Source organism: Olea europaea, unplaced genomic scaffold (assembly GCF_002742605.1).
Source record: "Olea europaea var. sylvestris unplaced genomic scaffold, O_europaea_v1 scaffold1965, whole genome shotgun sequence".
Lineage (NCBI taxonomy): Eukaryota > Viridiplantae > Streptophyta > Magnoliopsida > Lamiales > Oleaceae > Olea > Olea europaea.
The window spans coordinates 200,218-209,527 of record NW_019237499.1 but is presented as its reverse complement, the minus strand read 5'-3'; the positions used below and the strand labels follow the sequence as shown (position 1 = coordinate 209,527).

Sequence of the window (9,310 nt, the reverse complement as noted above, 5' to 3'; positions counted from 1 at the left end):
AAGATTGGTACTTTTCTTGCAAGTAATAACCTCAAGTTGTTCAACTGAAATCATCGATAAATGAGATAATATTCCTCCATTGGATGTCGGATTTCTTGACCACATGGATTTAAATGCACTAAATCCAAAACTTTCTTTGCCCTCCAAGATTTTCCATTCGACAAACTCTCACAATGTTGTTTTCTAACTACACTTTCTTCGCATACTATATTGGAGCAACCGTGCTTCAGAACCCGGGATTCAATAACGGATTCCGATCCAAGGCCGAGGTGGCATGACCTCAGCCCTCGATCTTGCAGCACATAGGGCTTGCGAATTTCAAATGAAGGGCCGAGGTCACACCACCTCGGCCCCTGGCTCCAAGCCCAGGATAAAAATCCCGGGTTGAATAGCATTATTGATATTGGAGAGACCCGTTACAATATTTTTCTGAAGCAAGGATTTCAATCCTCTAAAGTAAAGATGTCCATGTAAAAAATGTCAACCATTGTGACATCCCTAGTCAACTATATATTTCTATTTTTGAAAGTATGTCTGTCACGGACTTCAAAGAAGTATTGGACCTAAATCTTTAAAATATATTTGAATCTTCGCCGGATAACAAAATTTGAATTTACTATAAACATATAAACAAATGATGTTGCCAAAAATGGTAAGTCAACGACAGAGGAAAAGTTATAAAATATTCGAAGTTACCATTCTAACACAAAATTTCAGCATTTACATTGTTTACACGAAAAATATTTGACTGTATACAAATCCAAATAGGGTGATTTCAGTGCTAAACGGAAGGTAACTCGGTAAGAAACAAGCCTGTAAAATTTTTAATAACTAATGGACATTGCTAAGATCGCGAAACTGTTCCACGCTATCAACTTTGCAGATTTTCAAAAACCTTTGTTTCTTAACCCTTTTTCCAGTGAATGGTGACACTGGCATGGTATATATACTTTTACCACATAAAATATAAAAAGAATAAGCTTCTTGTAAAGATATTTTTGACAATAATTTTTACAGGTGATGAGTTGGCAACATTAAATTGATTGATTTTAAGTTTATTTTTTTATCCACCAACCAATGAAATTATGACGACTGACAACCTGTCAAACTATCTGATAAAATCCCCTATACATGTAGCAAGATTGATATGAAAAATCCATTAACAGCATTAGTGTTTCACATCGTGTAAGACCAATTAGGTTAAAGTACAATTATCGAGTAAAATGACTTTTCGACTCCCGTATTCTTAAAAATTCATGTCTCGTGATTCAAAAGCTATGGAAAGTTAACTCAACAATGGACATGCCACTATCTCAAAAACTCCGAAAGGAGTCCTATACAGAGTTGTGGTCGTCAACGTGCACTATCCCGATGTTGAAAACTGTAATTTATCACCAAATCCAAAACCCACCAGATATTATCTATTGGCAGTCAATTAAGGGTCTGGTATACATAAGAAATAAGCCGATAATACAGGTTTCATGAACAAAGCAGAACACCAATACCCAACATTATTACGTGTAAATAAAACATTTATGAATATGAAGGCCATCGGTATAGGCTTTATGGCAAAAATTATATCGTCAATACAAGTCGTATAGTCACAAAACAAGAAATAGTTAACTTTCGACACAAGTAGAATCGCTGTCCACTGGTTGTTAGTGTAAGCTTTGAAATGATTGGTGCAAAACAATGAAGTTCCTAATGCACACAAACTAATCCAAGTACAATGTTTGCATGACGTATAGATGGAGGTGGTGTATGAGTGTGTTAAGAGATAAAATTCAACATTGAATAATAATGAAAATATAAACCAACACAAAAGAGTTTAGGTCACTTCTCTTAATAAGATTGATATTTTAAAATAGAACTCCAAGTCTTAATAAAGTATCAAAACTCATTAAATTCCAACAAGCCACCATGATGTGCGAACATGTTAAAGGGTAAAATTCCATGTCGAATAATGATAAAAATATAGACCAACACATAAGGGCTTCGACTACTCATTCAATTTGGACGTCAACAATAGGAATGGTGAGTGCAAGGATCGTGTTGTGAGGCACACACTTGAGACGTAGCACAAGAGCTTTCTCATATGTTTCCGGGACAAGAAATGTACTTATTCAGGACCAAGGGCAAAGGTAAGCAACGACACTGGAGTCGAAAATCTCAACGATCACAAGTATCTAGGATAGGGGATTGTCTTGGCCACAAGTAAAATAAAAGTACATTTGAATATTTAAACACAATCATTCTTAAAGAAAGACTCAACTTTTATTAATGCAATTGGTTTTTATTTTTTTTATTTTTTTGGATACATTTGCAATTGAGAAAGTAACTCAAAGTTACGAACTTGGAAGATCATGAAGAATGAATGTATCCATAAATGGAATGTTCAATCTCATGGTCTTCTCCCCCCCTTCTGCCTTTTAACTTCAAGCTCAGCCGCATCCTTTAACATGTCCGCAGCATCCTGGTGCATGTCAAGTTTTGCAAGGGCAACTGACTGCATGTGAAAGGCAGTCGGCCAATCTGGATACACAATTTGTGCTTGCATTGCATCACGAAGGGCAGCAGCAGCTTGATCGCACATGAGATAACAAAGACTACGCCGTGCATACACAGTTGGGGAAACCATGGTTCCTACATCTATAAACTGCATATGGACATAGTAAAAGAAATAATGCCAAGGATACCTCCTCTTTAAAATTTATTATCTAATAAGCCAGTTTACCAAGTCTATCATGAAATTTAACAATGAATGTACACTTAAATAGTGTTCAATATACATGAAATAATACATATTGATGGAAGCTTTAGTTAACCGTGCAAAAAAGTGTACATATCTCAATATTACTTTTCGTCAGTTCCAATCAACATGAAGATTTTCTTTTCTTTTTCTTTGCTACTGGATCTTTATTTAATTTAAAGAAGAGAAGATCCTCCTAAATTGGATTTTAGTTCAAAAAATCAGGATCTGTTTGTTACACAAACACTAGTTTACACAATATTTTAGCTTCTTCTTTTATTTTTTATTTTTATTATTATTTTTTTTCCTGCTTCTTAATACTGTGTACGATACTGTCTAGTACACTTTATCAAACGTATTAAAGAGTAATGTTTTATAGTTCCATGTGATTAATCGTTGGTTGGTGGATGTTACATTATCAACTTTGAGACTTATTCCCAACTCAAGAATTTACAAAAAAAGAAACAAGGAATAACCTGCAGACAATTTTATATTTATTTTTCTTTATCCTTCTGTATCATAGAGTTTAGGTTGATATACAGCAGCCGCATCCACAGTGCACAAAGTTATGAATAACATTTCAATGACAAGTATTGGGAAACCAACCTGAGAGTAACAATCTATGGCAGACTTAAAGTCCTTATCACGAAATGCAAAAGATTTGATGTATTGCAGTGAGATCCATCCGAGAACATGCCTCCCCCATTGGTGAAAGTGGGCGCTGTGGAGTTGGTGGAGCTTCCTCATGCTTTGAAATTCCAAGCATGACATAAGAGGGAACCTAACACCCAGAATTATGCGAATAATTTTGGCACATTTGATATTATTGGTATCCCATAGTTTTTTGACGTGTGATCAGAGGAAAGGTCAAAAAGTGGGGCATAGAAAACAAGCTCAAGTGATCCCCTAAAAATTATATTTTCAAATGAGGACATCTGAGAAGTCAAAAGAACTACTAAAGTTAGTGGTTTCAAAATTTCGTTTTGGGTAGAATGCTGTTAGCTTATTTGTTTCATAATTCTTCTTGACTGTGTAGATAACTGATCCAATACAACTATCGGATAAAGCTTGAAGAATGAAGCTGAGTTTTTGATGGATAAGATAAGAAATGAGAATCTACACAAATAAGTGGAGGTGAGATTGACTTGGGATATATTCCAAATGACAACTTAGGTGGTCATCACATACTTTGCGCGGACCTAAAAGGGCTCTTGTTCATAGGAGTGATGGGATATCAAGTTAGATGAGGAACGGGTGGAATAAAACTAACATGGCCTGTTTTCGTGTCTAACAATCTAGTTGCTTTGCATCTTCCACCAGATGTAGTAATGAAGCTAATGTAGTGACACGAATGAATTCACACAGCAAACCAAATTTACTAGGAATAGTAGCTGTTGTTGATGTAGTCATGATCAGCATGAAAAATTTGCGATAAAAATATATCATTAAGGAGAATTATACTGTAGCAACAAGGAACACCTGATATTACATATAAAAGAGAGCAAAAACCATATAACCTATGATGGAAACCATGCTATCCTGCATTTGCACCGTATATTTTACCCCAAAAAAAAAAAAAAAAAAAAAAAAAAAAAAAAAAAAAAAAATCTTTTTTACCCCAAAAAAAAAAAAAAACTCTTGTTTCGGTTACTTCAATTAACTTAATTCGACCGATTCGGATCTAACAAGTATGGAACAAGGGAATACATCGATGACAGATTGACCTAAAGCAAAAGCATTTCTACTTTAAACAGGATTATCCAAGCGAAACTAAGCCCTTGTTTGCCTCTTGTTTATAATCTGTTTATAAGCGGTGAAACCACTTTTTATCCACATATTTCGTGTGATCACAAGACAACCCACTTATCAACCATTTATTTCTATTTATTTATATTTAATCCAATTATAAACAACTCCCATACATGCTTTAAATATTCAAATTGTTAGCTTCATGTGAGTAATAAATCATCCTCATCCGTGCAAGAGGTGCTTAGTCATGGAAACATTAAAATATTATCAACAATACATAACAAGGTTGCATATTGTGTCATGTGAACTATATGAGATGGAGTTCCAGATCCTTACATCAGATTTCAGATCTAGTGGAGAAAGAGTAGCAACAAGGTCCTTTGCAATAGGTCTCTCCACCGGTTCATATTGCAAACATTGAGAGGCAAGACCAACAACTATTGTAGCTTCTTCTGTAGAAAAATTTCCCTCCAAATGTGAATCCATTAAAGGAATAACATTTTTGCCACTTATCATATCAAGAGCCTGCATACAACCAGAATTGATCAAATTCCCATAGCAACATTATATATAAATATATTTGCAGAGAAAAGCACAAAGAATAATTGACCGAATTCTTGAACGTCCCTTTAAGAAAACACTTGTGATACTAAGAGCATGTTATGAAAGCCCTAAAGATGCCAAACTCACGTCTGATTTTGTACGAGAGTTATTAATGGTTTGGACCACGGCCCAAACCAAATCTGACTCCTATAATTAAATTTTCTTACGTATAATATGTAAATAGGGGATTGTGTCATTTTATTTATAGAAATGGGAATAAGATGGCCCATGAACTTGCCTTCATTCTCACACAGATAGTGTGTCTATGAGTTGGGTCGATTGTAACCCCCTTCATATTTCATCCACTGTTCATGCTGATTTTGAATAATGAGAATGTTCTTGTGGTTTCAAAAATATATATATGATCGTAGTCTGAATCAAGCAACTAGAAAGACAAGGACGCAGCAAGAACATATGCATATATGAATCTGGTAAGTCTAAGATAGATCTGATCCGATGTAAATTTTAAATCCAATCAAACTGAATGATAAAAGACAGAATAATTTCTTTGTTGTATTAGTTATTATTTACATATTGCAATTATTCTCACTGTATCTTTACGGCTTCGAATCAAGAATACATTCTGTTAACAATACAAAATATCCAGTGGGATTGCACTCTACGTCTAGATTTAAAGATACTCACTGGATTCATAAATACAATATTACAATCACAAAATTTATCATTCGATAACATTCCTCTTTGTCGTGAATAATATTATAGGTATCACATTCTTGTATCAGAATATAATATAATGTGACATTACAGTTCATGATATAACATTAAATATGTTTTAGATTATTCTTTCGAAGTTGAATCGTTACAAGCACACAATCAATTGAAATTGCTTCTATTCCTTTCTATTAAGCACACATTTATGAGTCCAGATTTTCTAGTATTTCCAATCCTATATTCCAGAACAAAAGTCTAGATTTTATATATAGAATACAAATTCCATGTTAGGAAAAACTTCAGAAACTCAGTTAAAGAGCTGGTAAATCAACAGTAAATTGGTGAATGTTGAAATGTAAATATTCAAAAACTAAGCACCCAGAGCATACTTCTTTTCAAAGCACAGAACTATTTTAGTTACATGCTCTAGAGAAATTCTCATAACATAATTCTCAAACAGAGGAAGAAACTAACTATAATATTCACTTCTCAGTGCCACCAACTTCACTAGTTTCAATTATAAACTCATACTTCTGCCAAGACAAAGTTCTTGGCAGTAGTAGACTACAGCTTGGTGGTCGGTCCAGACATTAAGGCTTAAGAGAACAATCATAACCCAGTGCATGCAACAAAATTATGAATCTAGGTAACTCACATGACTTGGAGGGATGTGCTTCCCACTAAGCAGATCCAAAAGGACAGCGCCAAAGCTGTATATAACACTTTCCTTGGTTACTCTTCCTACAACACACGGAATAGGGGGAACGTAGGGAATCAGTTTCTGACTATAGAATCAGAACTTTCCTAGCGAAAAAAGTTCCTATGAAGCCATAGATAAATCCTAAATTAACACAGAAAAACTAGCCACCAAGAGTGAAAAGCAGCAGTTGTTAGACATTGTTAATATTAAAATAACAATATAATGGATAGTGAAGCATGAATCAGAATTCAGTAACAAAAACTGTCTCCCTTTCTAGTTCGTGTGTGTTGGGGGTGTTCTGGAAAGGGGATAATTTTTTGATATACTACTGAAAATATTTAAAAAGCAGTGGTTGCTTATTATTGTTCTAGTAACAAATCAAGACTTGCAACATATTAAGAGTTTGTTTGATTTTGATTCTTTCTGAGAAGTAATTCTTTGAAAAACGTTTTTGGAGAAAGTGTGCTTGAAAATGAGTGCAGGAGAGAAGTGATTCTCAAAGAACCAAAAATAAACGAGGATCAAATATTGTTTGTCCATTGTTATTGTCGGGGCACTAACTCACAACACCATGTAGAGTACAATACTGTCTCAAGGGAGCTGAAAATTTATATCTGCAAGTTAAATTGGAGCAATGATTTCAAATGTGAAAATCAAGTCAAATGCCTAACTTGAAGCACCTAGATAATTTTCAGCTACATTTTATTCATAGTACAGATTTCAGGAAAGTTGTTCGCGTTAAAATTATCAAAGTTACTTAGTAGAAGAACATTCACCGACAAACCAGAAGAATGAGCAAGTTAAACATCAAATTAATGCATATGAAAAATGTCAAGGTGTAGTGCGAGAAAGGTAAACAAAGTCACAATATGCACAGAAGACAAAGTAGTTTCCAAAAGTAAACACGTAAAAATCAAATCTTTAAGCTAGATAAGAGATCACCAATTCTTAAATACTCAGGAGGAGTGTAGGCAAGATTTGTGCTATAACTTTTCCCATCCCGGCTGTTTTTTATCAACCCAAAACATGAAAGTCTTGGATCACCATCCTACATAATCCAATCAAATATCAGCATATCTTTTAAGTCTAAAGTAATAAATACTCACTCCTATAATCTCAAACTATACACACATGAACATAATAACGGGCACATACTTACCAGTGATGAAAAGCCTCGAAACAAACGAGAATGATTTTATAATAATACCTCATCAAAGAGGACCCTGTAGGCATTCAGGTCATGGTATAAGGGATGGTCTTCACTGCTACAGTATTCCAGGGCTTGAGCTATATACAGTGCTACTCTCAAGCGCATTGCCCAGTCAATTGTCTGACTTTCCCCTGATAGTCAAAAAATATGGTAGGAATTAATTACTCTCGTCAATCTCCATTACCTTAACCCCCCCCCCGGGATGGTTTTCACTGCTATAGTATTCCATGGCTTGAGCTATATGCAATGCTACTCTCAAGCGCATTACCCAGTCATTTGTCTGACTTTCCCTTGATAGTCGAAAAATATGGTAGGAATTAATTACTCTCATCAATTTCCATTACCTTAACCCCCACCCCACCCCACCCTACCCTACCCTAGATCCCCCTTCCACACAATTAGGTTACCAATAGCGGTTATCATACTACAGGTAATGCCAGATTTACTCTTTGTAGAATTCCAAAGTCCACCAACAGGGCAAACACGAAAATGATGCCAGTCATGTACCATGAAAGTCATTCGTCAATCAGGAAAAGAGAAAATCAAATATGTGATACTATAATCAGGAATAATCAGGAGCTCCATTAGCACAAATTCAAGAAAAACGGATCAGCATAATATTACATACAGTGAAATAGATGTTTGGCAAGGGTGTCATAGGGCATGTACTCTGCAACCAACAACCTCTCATCACCATCGCAACAATACCCTATCAAATTAGCCAGTCTCCGATGCCTCAACTTCCCTACTTCGCATGCCTCGTCCTGCAGCAAATCAACCCATCACAATAAACGAATATTAGACCAACAGGCTTCATAATATGACGAATATAATAAATGAGTACTGTACTTATATGTAAAAAAGGTTGGTGTTATGTATAATACCACAAACTGTTTAGGGTCTGGCCAGGCTAACTTGGGGAACTTCTTGACGGCGATCCACCGGCGGCTCTGGAGGCGGCCTTTATAAACAACGTTGGGCGCCTTTTCTCCACTTTCTGAGACTATAAAATCAGAGCTGAAGTTATTTGTGGCTGCTTTAAGGTCTGCTAACAACAACTCTGAAAATGGTGGAACCCCGGTAGCATCGGGTCCTGCTATCAATGGCGGGTTGCTTGGACCGCCTTTTAGGGCCTTTTCCTTTTCTGGGTGTGTCTCAGTGGGATGAAATTTCGATGTACAGCACCCCATAACTCTCTCCGATGTTCCAGAAGCGCACTCAGATCATTTCAGAGAGAGAAGGATATTGGGTAGTGACAGAAAGGGATCTTTGTTTGTTGAGCTCATTCATTCACTTAATATCTTGAAATCTTCCTGTAGTTGCATACAACAGTGATAAGAGTTTATGACAGTGGTGGTTGGGTTACAAACGTTTGCTGTACATTAAATTTTTGAACAGTTTTGGGAGACACCTTGGTTTCCCCTTCTTTTAATAGTGCTAGTTAGGCCTGATTTGGTTGCTACTCGAAGGAACGGGCTTAGGTTGGTGTTAATTCTGTCTTTGAAGATAGAGGATATATAATGGTTAATGATTGGAGAGCTTGAATGTGATTACGGGGAAGGGAATATGAGTAGCTGATTTTATATTTTATTTATTTATAAAATGGAAGTTGATTGGATTTGGAGGC

At 35.7% G+C, this 9,310-nt stretch overlaps 1 pseudogene; it reads right to left on the bottom strand.

Moving 5' to 3' along the window:
• Nucleotides 1–2,075: 2,075 nt before the first annotated feature.
• On the bottom strand, nt 2,076–9,228 carry LOC111379285 (annotated as a pseudogene).
• Between the last annotated feature and the right edge of the window lie 82 nt (nt 9,229–9,310).